Genomic DNA, 12781 nt, shown 5'->3' with positions numbered 1-12781 from the left:
TTTGTTTATAGGGGAGGTCTGTAACGATCCAAATTTGATGGCTCTGTGCCATAAGTTTGGAGCACCCGAGGAATACGGAGCCCTGAAAGGTATTTTTCATCTTCCATAACCTCATTCTCCCTCTTGTCTTATTTCTCGACTTTTTTCTTTAATTTATAGATCGTGGAATCACCTCAGACAATATCTGCGACCTCGAGGAAACGGATATCAATGAAATCCTTCCTCCTGGGGCCGTAAAAATGATATTCCGTCGAGAATGGCGTCAAAACGTGCAGTCCGGAAGGGAAGTACGCCGGGATCAACCAAAACGGGGAAACACTCGAGTGTCCTCTTGGACTGTTATCTCGATCCATGATATTTTAAAATGTCCAGAAGGAATTTCCCTTAAAGAATACCATGAGAAAAATGGTAAACTGGATAAGAAGAACAGGAGGAGGGGACTCGTTAACCTAATTCTAGACCACGCAGAGCCGGGGTTTGATTATGTCTTGCCGATCCATTGAAATTCTCTCTTAGGATATTTGCGTGGTTTTTCCTGGCGAAGATAAGGTAAAATAAAATTAAAAAGCTTTAGAACTTCTCCTTAAAAAAGTCATATGTTTCAGGGAGAATATTATGTTCCAAAATTTGCAACTAGAAAGTCTTATGGAGGAAAGCTGTACTATGCGTAACTACAATTTTTTTCAAGGATAATATGCATGATCTTTATGAAGTAGTTGTTCACTATGATCTTTATAGTGCGCTGTCATATTTAATTGCGAAAAGAAATATTTTAGAATCGACCTACTTAATGCGGCAAAAAGCAAATTTAAATATGATAGCGAATATTCTTCTAATTCAACTGTATTTACAAGGATACACTTGAAAAAAGAAAAACTAAAAATGTTCGCATCTGAATCGGCAACTTTTGTTCGAATTATTACACTGCTGATAGCTTCATTCGTTTCATCTAATGATCTTGTGTGGAAATTTATAATGATTTTGCAGAAAATAGTAATGATTCTTTCAAAATTTTCAGTCAGTGAAAACGAAATTGTCCAAGTTAATAATCTCGTTTCTCGTCACAATAAACTATATCAAAAACTTTTAAAATGAAATTAAAGCCGAAGTATCACTACTTAACACACTATGCTCACATAATTAAGCAAAGCGGACCACTCAGACCAATTGCACGTCAAAGATTCGAAGAAAAGCACAACGATAAATATTATACGAAAAGTACGTCTCGAAAAAATATATCACTTTCTCTGGTAAGCATCTTTGCAAATTTCTGACTTGTTCTTCAATTCAAATTGTAACGAAGATTTAAAGAAAATTGAACTAAATGGAAACTCCATTATTTTGAATAACAATGATCTTGCAAAGAAAACCTGGTATGAACATTAAGCACGGAAATAAATCATTAGAAATTTACGAAAAGACAAAGTACACGGCAAGACGTTTTCTTGAAAAACTTATAAAAATCGGTACCTCATATTTCGAAATCAAATGTTTAAAAATGAATTAAAATTTGACAGACACCGAAACCATTATGTTGGTAGGAAGATTAATAATGAAATTTGTCAAATGATTTGAAACATCCCAGAAAAATGTAAAATTTATAATGTAAATGGAAGGAAATATATTCAGTAAGATTGAAAATGATTCTTTTATTATAAAATAAAATTAATTTAAAATTAAGAGACATTTAAGAGGTGCATTAAAGGGTTTTTTAAAATTGTTATTTTTTGATAAATGTTGTTAAAAAATTGATAAATTTAATCACTTTGTAACAATATTTAACAACAATTTGATTAATTTTTGATATCTGAGATTTAAACAACTTTGGAGATTAAAATTAAACAAAACGCAACAAATATGTTGTTTAACCCCAAAATAGCAACTTTTGTTTAATCACTGTATGGGAATTAACAACTTTTAACAATTTTTTTATCTCCTTTTCCGTTCAGTGTTGGAGTATTCTATGCTATTGTACTTCATTTACTAAACAAAAATATCACAGAATACAGTAGACTCTCACTCAATCGGCTCTTTTTCAATCGGGCGTCAAATTTTGTTGACAGTTTTCACGTTTAATTATGAAGTTAATTCGGTCAAATTCGCTGTAGTTCTTCCTATTTTATCGTGATTCTTTATAATTGAGCGTTTTTTGTGGTATTTACAAAGGCTTTGACGCCTAAATCTATCGATAAACCGGATGACATTTTGCCCCAAATGCCCGATTGAGAGAGAGTCTACTGTAATTCATTTTCATTGCTGAATACACTCAACTCTTCGTTATCCGGGTGACAGTTGCCAAACACTGGCGGTTGATGTATTCAAAATTATTTTTATTAAACATGAAATTTGTCCAGAGTGAATTAAAGTATTATTAACATTGTATCGAAGTTTTTAATACATAATTGTGATAAAAAATGAAACATAAGCACACCATGAAGAAAATTCTCTTTTTCTTTGTCAGACAGAAAATAAATTCACACGGCACAAAATAGAAAAACCGTTGATCATTCAAAAAACCTAAATGTCATTTTGTGCCCACGCCCTCCAGGACCACTTTAGGTTACAAGATTTCGAAAACTCTGTATCATAAACTGTTTCATAAACATTTTCGAAACGTTTTCGAAACATTTCGGAAACAGTTTATAAAACATGTGTAGTAAAACTAAGTTTCGAAACGGCTTCGAAACTGTTTACAAACTAAATTTTTAAATATAGTTTGTATTCCATTTCGAAACAAGTATCGAAACTGTTTCAAAATATGTACCTAAAAATGTTTATGAAACAAGTTTACGAAAACTAAGTCTCGAAACGATTTCGAAATATGTAGTTAATTATGTTTATGAAACTATTTTTACACATTATTTATGTTACAGATTTTTAAGGAGTTTAGAAACGTGATGGGTAAATTTATTATGAAACTGGTCCTGGTATTATATGCTAGAGATTTCAGGGACAAGTTTACAAAATAGTAAAGAATCTAGTTTCGAAACACCTCATGTAAGGTTTCGAAACTTTAAGTGAATCCATGTATAGGACATAACATATTTTACCTAAGTTAACAAAACTAGTTTCTAAATGGTTTCGAAATTTGTATATATATGAATTAGATATTTGAAATGGAACGCATAGAATTTTCAGATAAATTTATAATTTCTGTTTTTTTGAGAGTGCTGTATTGAAGTGCAAAATGCAAATTATAAAAGTCGTGCAACAAGCCAAGCAGATCATATGGCCTGTAATTGTGGCCTCTAATAGCTCAATTGATAGAGCACTCGTCTCGTTAACGAGGGGTCTCGAGTTCGATCCTAGGTGCAGGCAGGTTTTTTTTTTCGAAAAAACTGGTTACTCTGATTGTCCCTTGCTGTGATTGGCAATTATCTGTACTTAAATGCAATTAATAATGATGAAGCAGTTCGCAAATTTCCACAATATTTTTTTTACGAAACATTTTATTGAACAAATTTGTAAACAGTTTCGTCACAAGATTGCAAACCGTTTCGAAAGATGTTTAGTAAACTCAAATACCTACAAGTTTCGAAACCATTTCGAAACTAGTTTTGTAAACGTAGGTACAAAATGTTCACTTTTCCATACATTTTTTCCCACAAAGTTTCGAAACTTTACATGAGGTGTTTCGAAACTAGTTTCGATACAGTTTGTAAACTTGTCCTGGAGGGCGTCAGCCGGATAACGAAGAGTCTACTGTAATCGTGAATACATAACCTCAAAATGATTTAAAAATGTAACCGTCGATAACTCGTCCGGATTACGGTGATCCGGATTAGAAAGTGGACACTGTATTTCTTTTTACAAAACATTTCTTTTTTCAATAGTGTGGAGACATATCTTTAAAAAGAAAATAAGTGCAATTGTCCAAAAGTAATCTTACTTTCCCCTTTTACATTATTTTTCTATTTTTATTTATTTATTGTTTTAATTTCTCAATAAATCTAACCTCTCAATATTTCCTAAAGTCCTAATTTTTGTCTGAAGTCTGATTTGTTGGTTTTTTTTTCCTTTTATTTTTCTTAAATCTATTTTTTATTTTTATTTTTAAATTTTATCTGAGATAATTGTGGCGGGGTATTTATTAGTTTCCTAATAAGATTTGTTTGTTTTTTTTTTTATTTAAGAGAACTTTCACAGCAAAATTCGCATTGAATTTTTTTTTTAAATTATTATTTTCGTGTAATTTTTATTCTCTAAAAACCTAACCTAATATTCACATTTCTTTTTTTGTCGTCATAATACTCATCATAAGTGCGATTTTGAAATTGAGTCCACTACCTCGGTATTTTTGTTTTTTTAAGCACTTTTAAATCACTTTTTTTTTAATTTTTGAAAATTTATTTTTTTAGGAAAAAAATAAAAAAATTAAAAAAACAAAGTTTTATTCACTTTTTTTTATGTCTTCTTCTCTAAACTTCTTTGTTATCCTCGATGGTGTCCTTGTTTTTGTTCAAATAAGGGTTTTTTTTTAATGATTTTTGTATTGTTTTTTTTTTGTTGTTTTTTTTGTTATGGAGTCCTCCCAATAAGGGCTCCCTAGCAATCACCAGTCTCAGCACTGTCAAAAATTTATCAAATTTGTCAATTTGGCAAGAGATGGCGTAACGGATGTTGCAGAGTGCATTTTGGATGTTTTTTTTTTTAAAGAAAATTAGGAAAAAAGTGAAAATTAATTGAGAAAAGGTTACTTAAGTGGGGCGCTAATTTTTGTTTTGACAGAATCTGTCAGAATAGCGCACAAAATTGGCAAATTTTGGCACACCGTGGAAGAAGAAGAAAATCCTGAACAAAAAACTCCAATCGATTCACACCGTTACCCCATAGTAGCGCCCCCATTGAATGAGTATCGGAAGCTACAGAGCGCGGAGTCCGGGAAAGAAAATCAAGAAGAAAAAGAAGAAAGATTGTATAAAGAGGAAGACAGAGAGAGAAAGAGAGACAGAATCCAGAGAGATGGTGGCCCCATTTTTTTTGCTCTTGAGGTGGCATCTTTGCGTGGCAGAGCCATCTCATTTTGGAGTCTTCCATTGCCCATCTTTTTTTCTCACAATATTCCTCCCTTTTTCCTTCTTCCTTCCTTCCTTCCTTCCTCTCTTTCCAATTCCTCTAAAATTCTAACACACACACACACGCTCACACCCATCGAAATTTTACTGATTTTTCTCCTCTCTAAAAAGGTATTTTTCGTCCCCCCCACCCCACCCCGCGACACAAGGTAAAAATTTCAAAATCTAAATTAATAAATAATAAATAAATCCCGTACAACATGATTAAAAATGTCGACAATTGGATGCCCCCAAAAAATATCAAAGTGCAAAACCCGAAAGCGCCATCACTTACGCCACAAAAACACACTGACACAGTCTTTTTCACTGAAATCGCGAAGCCATCTTCTCGAATTGTCAAAAAAAAAGAGAGTGGTGCTGTCAGACAATATGTCAAAGATGACATTTGGATATTTACAGAAAAAAAAACACCCCAACCCAATAAGCAAATATACCCAGTGGATATTTCCACAGGACATGTCCTATGGAAAAAAAAGAGAAAATTTCAACAGATTTTACAAAGGGGGAAATATTTGGGGAAAAATCAAGGACACTTCCAGCACTTTCTGGATTTATATGGGAAACATCAAGGACTTCTACTCTGGAAGGGATATAGATGATTTTCAACACTTCTAGCGTTTAAATTGAAAAAAAAAAACGTTTGAAAAAAAGTTAAAATAACATTGTGGAATTATCTATTTTACCCTGATGTACTATTGATCCGAAAACGGTGTAAATATTACCCTTTTTAGGTGTATTGGGGGTTAAAGTTACTCTTCTTCCACGTTGATTTTACCCTCAAAAGGTGTAAAATTAACATTAAAGAATATTAAAATATTTTTACATCGGAAAAGTGTTAAAATTATGACGAAAAAATGTTAATCGCACCCCAATTTTTTTCTCAGTGTGTATATTTGATCGGAAAGGTTTTAACACTTTAAAACCCAAAGTGGCATTTTACTCCAATTTTAAGTTTGGAGCTTCAAAATTGAAATTCAATTCAATATTATGCTAAAGTGATAACACGAATGTATAGAGAATTTAATTAGCTTTCGTTTAGTCGAAAAAAATACTTGATAACTTTTCTAATATTTAAAAAAAAAATTGAGAAAAAGAACCAAAAAATGGGCATAGATTACCAAATTGGCGTAAAATGCCACTTTTTTTTTAAATATGGAGTTGGCATCATAAATGGACATTTGAATGGTTTATATTACATAACCTAAAAAATGTTAAAAAATATTTTTTGAGTTTTGTCACGATTCGAAAAAATCGCAAAAATTCGTGAAAATGTTAAAAGAAAAAATGATTAAAAATTAAATAATATAAAACCTGGAATTGTTGTAAAGTGGTACTAGGGTAAATTAAGCTAATTCAAAACCTGCTCCAATTGGAAATTATTTGCTACTCCAAATGGAAACTTATTTTTTCCATAATAAATACTCTAATTATATTTTTATTCATACATTTTCTGTGCTATATTTTTATTATTTAGTTCCTTGTGGTTCAAATGAAGCGTAAATCCATTCATATAAATAAGTTTTAACATTTAAAAGTCTCATTTCAATTGACAGTGTAACTTTTCACCGTCGAAAAAATTCATCGATCGACCATTTTTTGTTATGAAAAAGGCAAGTAAGCTGATTGTTGTTTATTAATTTTTTTAACGTTTATGCACTATATCTGGCAAATTTTAGTGAAATTAAGTCTTAAACTTTATTGTTAACCGTAAGTGAAGTGCTCAATTAAAGTAATTACATATTTTCTGAAGAAAAAGTACTTTTGTGAAATGTGCGCAAGTGCTTCAATGGGAAACACCGAAAATATGGGTTTATTGGAGCGATCTCCTTATTGTTTCAGATGGGAAAGGAAAATAAGACCAGGAAAAAGAACAAAACCTACACTTAAGAGCAACTCAACAAAGCTTTGGAAGCCTTTCGTCGTGGAAAATCACTAACAGAGGCGTCAGTTTTGTTTCACGTTCCGAAATCAACACTTTATAATAAGCTTACTAGAAGATATCCGGAGGAATGCAGTGTGGGAAGGCGCCCCACTTTACCAAAGGTCATGATCACTAAGGATCAAGTCCTCGACACTGTACAGCTCATGTGTAAGAAGTTCGAGATCACCAATGAGTTTGTAGATGGAAGGCCAGGATATGCTTGGTTCAGGAAGTTTTTGAAGACACATCCTGAATTAAGCCGACGTAAACCAGAATCATATACCACCCAAAGAGCCTGTGTTACCTCTGAGAACATCACTGACTGGTTTGAGAAAACCCGTGAATACTTAGAATCGAAAGATCTACTGGAATTCCCTCCTGATCGCATCTTTAATCTAGACGAAACTGGTGTTATGCTTTCTCCCAGAGGCGAAAAGGTGGTCCATTCTCCACTGAGCTTTAGTTCAGTGGAGAATGGAAAATGATGGAGACAGATTGAAACCAAGAAATCTTGCAAGGATATTATCAAATGCATTGCCACTCTTAAATCTCGAAAATATAGCAAAAAGTGGATTTAGAGGATGCGGCTTGTTACCATTTGATCGTAACGGTATTGACAATGCAAAGTTCTTAAACGGTTCAAAAGATGATCAAAAAGTAAAAGAGCAAAAAGGCGAGAATGAGGATACTAAAAATGTTATCTAAAAAAATGATTAAATAAACTATTTTCTTAATCACTTAGTGTTTGTCTCCAATTGGAAAATTTCCCTTGTCTCCATTTGGATTAAATTGTTTCCAATAGAAGCATTTTGCACTTGTGTATTTTTCTTGTATTAAAGTAGTTTTCAAACTCAATTTAAAGAATTTGCACTAAATAGTAACATTCTAGAAGAGTCAAGGAGCAAATTTATGTAATTCTCTTCAGGAAAAATGAACTTAAATGTGTTGAATCTTCTGTCAAAGTTAAAGCGTCTGGAAATGGTTTTGAATTAGGACAGTTACCCTACAGAGAAAAATAAGGTGAAAATTCACTTTATGCCTTGGTTTTCTTCTTCGAATTTCTGTTGGAATTTCACATATAATTTTCTTAAAAAAAAAAAACGCAAACTATATAAGAAAATTTGAAAATTTCACAAGAAGATATATTGATATTAGTACTAAAATCCTTGTAAAATTGCTAGGAAAAAGGAAAGTGCAATGAAAATTGGCTTTTTGCTACGAAAATCTTCAAAAATTCACCTGGAAATTTTTTTTTTGTCAATTTTCAGAAAATTTATGTAAAAATGACAAGAAAATGGGAAAATATTTATTGAGAAGGTAATTTATGAGTCCTAGAACAGCTAGAGAAGTCTTACGAAATGAACAACTATTGAAAAATGCTTTTTTTGTTGAAAGTGTTAATGGTTTTAATGTGTTAATGGTTATCTTTAGGTTCTTTCAAAGGATCTGGGTGAATGAGTTACTTTGCTTGGCCGTTAGAGGCAAAATTAGTATCAAGTATCATCAGACGAGTGGCAGTAAAGGAGGCTTAGATGCAGCGGTTCCGCGAGGAACCGCCCCACTGAAATCTGGGCAAAATTATCACTTTCCTTTGGGATTTTTGTTTTGTTCTGTGAATAAAATCGGGTAGAAACAGTGAAACTAAATGGGGCATTTTGTTGGACATTCCACGGAATATTCCACTTCTAAATCCAATCCCTTTCCCATTTGCTACTGGGATAGCCCATCCGATACGTCACAAAATGCATATTAAAATATTTTCTCAATATCTCTCCCCATTAAAAAAAAATTTTCTAAGGAAATTCCATCAATATTATGTTACTATGATACTATGTTTATGCTTAGCGATTGTTTTTGTTGCCATTGTCCATGGCTGTTGTTTGTATAAACAACAACAAAAGAAATGTAAATTATTGACTGTGTGAAAGGGTAGAAAGGGGGATTGAGGGAAAGAAAAAAAAAACAACAAAACAAATGGCAATATGTCTCTCACCTGCAGCCGCAATTGGAGCTCACAAATTGGCCTACTAACTTAAGCACTTGTGTCTACCTCAAAGGTATCTGACTCTGGAGCGCCCCCAGATTGAAGCAAAAAATGCCCTGGGGGAGCTAATAGAATTATGGGCAAATTGTCCAGAAATCAAAAAAACGGCTGTCCAAATGTTGGCAACTCTCTTGAACCACCACCACTCACATCTCCAATTATCTCCACAAAATCACCGATAGGTGGCACACCATATGACAGCTGTCAGTGGATTTTTTTTTATTAACATTGTGTCTGGATATCTTTTCAAGGAAAATGGGAATTTTGTGGAAATATACTTGGAATTTTCTTTTTGTTTTTTTTTAGAGATATTTCGAGAAATAGTAGAAAATTCGAGGGAAATTTCCTCAGGAATACTCTGTGGATTTTGTCCATGGATTCTCCATCGACATTTGAACACCCCGACAGTTTATTTATAGGGTTGACCTCCATTACAGTGCCCCTGTAAAAATGCTTCAGCGTCATTTCCAATCAATTCTACTGGACAATCCATGGAAATGTCCATGAGTGGCTCCAAGGGGGTAATAATTGAACTAAAAAAAATGGCATTGAATAAATGAGCAGTAAAAAGTTAAAATTGATCAGTAACAAAAAAATTTGAAACAGTGATATTATCGTCTAAATTTTGGCAAAGGGAAAATAAGGGGCTTTTCACTCTATATGGAAATATTTTAAATGTTAAATATATAAATTAGGCCCATTTTTGTAAAGATTTAAGTTTTCTACTGACCATAATTAGATATTTTACTGCTCATTTTTAATTTTTTACTGATCATTTGTTTTTTGCCAAAAAAAATTGGTCAGTATTCATATATTCACCTAAAAGTGAATATATATTCAGCAAAAAGTGAATATATATTCAGCAAAAAGTGAATACAAATCGCACATTGAATATTACAACGGCGTAGCTTGGTTTTTGTCAATTTTGAGATATTGTTGTTTTCTGATAGGAAATTTATTAAATATTCATTATATTTAATAATCTCAACAACTTTCCCTCCCAATTCTGAGATAAATCTTTAAATCTTAAATCTTTGAATCGCCATTTAAAGGCCGATTCGTATTCTGTGATAAAAATCTTGAATTTTAAAGTGTCAAATTTATTTAAACCTTTAAGACTGTAAATTTCGAATTCTACGCTAAAGTTTTACAGACTTAAAGATGTCAAATGTCTATAAATTGCCTTTAATTTAAAAGCTGGTCGAGAGGACCTTTTAAAACTTTAAGTCCAGTTCAATTTGAGATTGTCAATTGTTCATGGGGTGTGTTTAATCAAAAAGGTGAGTTTAATTTATCACAAAGATGTATATTTTTCTGGACAGTACATGTACTTGATCATTTACATTTATTTACTTTTATTATTTTCAGTTTTCGAAGTCAATGGATCTAGTACTGAAAGAAGCTGTGTGTCGAGCTTCCAGGAATAAACTTCTGAACTGATTTAAGACTAATTAATCTTTTTAATCGTGCACAGAAATCACGAATGCGGTACTTGAGAGATTAATCGAATCCTTTTGATGTTCCGGAAAGAGCGTTCATCAAAGGTTTGGCCAAAGGGGATCACATCTGTCGCTTAATGCGTCCAGAGTATCTCTGTGTTCCCTTCCAGAGCATCTCTGGGGACCCTTCTTTCTTTTCTTCGGTCCAGATGAAGCTCCTGGAACCATAAATTGACTTCGTCACTTATCCACAGTCACTTCTTGTTTGAATTACTTTTACCATTTGAATTTAATTGACCTGAATTGTTCATTTTTTGCCAGAAAAAAATTCTGAAACTGGGGAAATCTGTATGAGTATCTTCCTGTTCCTTCTGCTCAATGGGTTTGGCGTTTGATGGAGCTACTGCCGATATTTCGGCGATAACTGAACTCTACTTGATTTACTGCAACGGAATTGCAAAAATTGAGGAGCTAAAATAAATCGGAACTATGCAAACTGAACGTCTTGTTTTGACATCTTGGATAATCAAATTTTTTTAGTGGCGCTAAAGGCTATTTTATCCAAAATTCCTGTAACTCGAAATTCGAAATCTTTAGTGTCAAAGTTAAAGCTTTAAGTTAAATCTTTAGGCTTCCTTATCTCAGAATTGGGGGGTTACTTTGAAATATTTTTCATAATAAAGTGGCGTATAATTATTTCCCTTAGTGTTTTTAGCGTTACAATGGCGTTATCTTAGGAATCATACGCCACTATTCCACTTACCATGAATCCAACGCCACTGTATCACTAAGCGTTAATCATTTTTTTTTGACATTTCGAGGAATAAACAGTAACAACATAACCTAGTTCGCTCGTGCAGTGCAGTGGATTGTTTTGTAGAGAGAAATTACAAGATGGAAAAGGTTTACAATGGACCACTGCCTCTAAAAGACACAAAGAAACGTAAACTTATTTCTTTGTGTGAGGGAAATCTTATTCCAAAAAAGTACCACACATTTTATCAAAAATCTTGACTAAATTGTAAATCAGGGGTGTGCAGGAACCGTTTGAAATCGAATTCTCCTGGACAATCCATGGAAATGTCCATGAGTGTATCACCCGTCAAATCATTATTCTACCTGCCGATTTTACTCTGATGTTTTTTGAATTTTAACGGTATATTCCAGTGTATTCAGAGAAAATCTGTAGATTTTCTGCTGAATTTCTACTAGAAAATCTGTAGATTTTCGGCAGAATTTCTGCAGAAAATCTACAGATTTTCGGTAGAATTTCTGACGAGAAAATCGGCATAGTGTCCATTACTTCACAAAAATATTGTTGATTTATGTAGAAACTGTAGGAGTTATAAAGAAAATGGTATGTTCTGCTTAACAAAGCATTACCGATTAAACATTTTAAATAAGTAAAAAGATGCGAGCAAAAATACTAATTTTTTTAAGAATCGCCCATGGAATGATACAAAAACACGAAATTTAGGTCGATACTCTGCTAAAAGTTTTCACTTCACTTTTCTCTACTTGTAACACGGCGTCGCAGAATTCTTTATTTTATATAAACACCGTGATATCACAAAAAATAACTCTATTGAATTTTGCAAACTTCAGTGAAAAATTTTTCCATCTCTTCTGACACATCTTGTCTGGAAAGTCTGGAATGTAGAAAAAATCTACAGAAAATCGGCAGAATATCTACAGAAATTCGTCAGAGATTCGTCAGAAAATCTGCCGAAATATTCTGACGAATTTTGTCCCAAGCTCAAATAAAATTCGTAAGAATATCTACAGATATTATCTGCAGATATTCTGTAGAGGTGTAGATTTTCTCTACAGAAATCTTAAAGATATCTGCAGATATTATTTGACGGGGTTTGAAATCGAATTCTCCTGGACAATCCATGGAAATGTCCATGAGTGTATCACCTATTTCTCTGCTAGAAACACCCAATAACAAATGCATCTGTCACAAAAAAAAAAAAAACAAAAAAATCCAAAGGGGGAGGGGCCAAAAATTCAACCAAAAAAAAGAAAAAAACAAATTTATTGGTTTTTTTCGCTGTTTTTTTTTGTTTTGTTTTTTTTTTTTGTTTCTCTTGTGAATTAATTTTTCAATAAACATTCAACTGACTTCCACTTAGAATTGTTTTTTTTTCACATCTTTTGCAATCTCGAATTAATTTGTTCTCTTTATAATTTTTTACTTTTTTTTTTTTTAATATTTTGCCTTTTTTTTAAATGATTCACTGAAATTGTTTTCTGTTTTTTTTTTTCATTCATTCTATTCTCTTTGAAGAGAGAGAGAGAG

The 12781-nt window shown here is 32.6% G+C and overlaps 1 protein-coding gene across 8 annotated transcripts in view; it reads right to left on the bottom strand.

Moving 5' to 3' along the window:
- Positions 1 to 9220, bottom strand: part of LOC129808744 (protein Gawky) — a 30733-nt gene extending 21513 nt beyond the window's left edge. For 2 of the 8 annotated variants that reach the window (XM_055858564.1, XM_055858571.1), the window contains exons 1-2: positions 5350 to 5447; positions 3956 to 4567 (exon numbers count right to left, since the gene is read on the bottom strand). The gene's annotated coding sequence lies outside the window, so the exon portion shown is untranslated. Of the gene's footprint in view, positions 1 to 3955; positions 4568 to 4697; positions 5213 to 5272; positions 5448 to 8989 lie in introns of those variants that run through there. The other 6 variants (XM_055858565.1, XM_055858567.1, XM_055858566.1 and 3 more) reach the window with 6 other exon arrangements.
- Positions 9221 to 12781: the final 3561 nt, after the last annotated feature.

Source organism: Phlebotomus papatasi, chromosome 5, assembly GCF_024763615.1.
Source record: "Phlebotomus papatasi isolate M1 chromosome 5, Ppap_2.1, whole genome shotgun sequence".
Taxonomy (NCBI): Eukaryota; Metazoa; Arthropoda; class Insecta; order Diptera; family Psychodidae; genus Phlebotomus; species Phlebotomus papatasi.
Note: the sequence above shows the minus strand (reverse complement) of the source record. Positions and strands in the feature narration are given on the sequence as shown.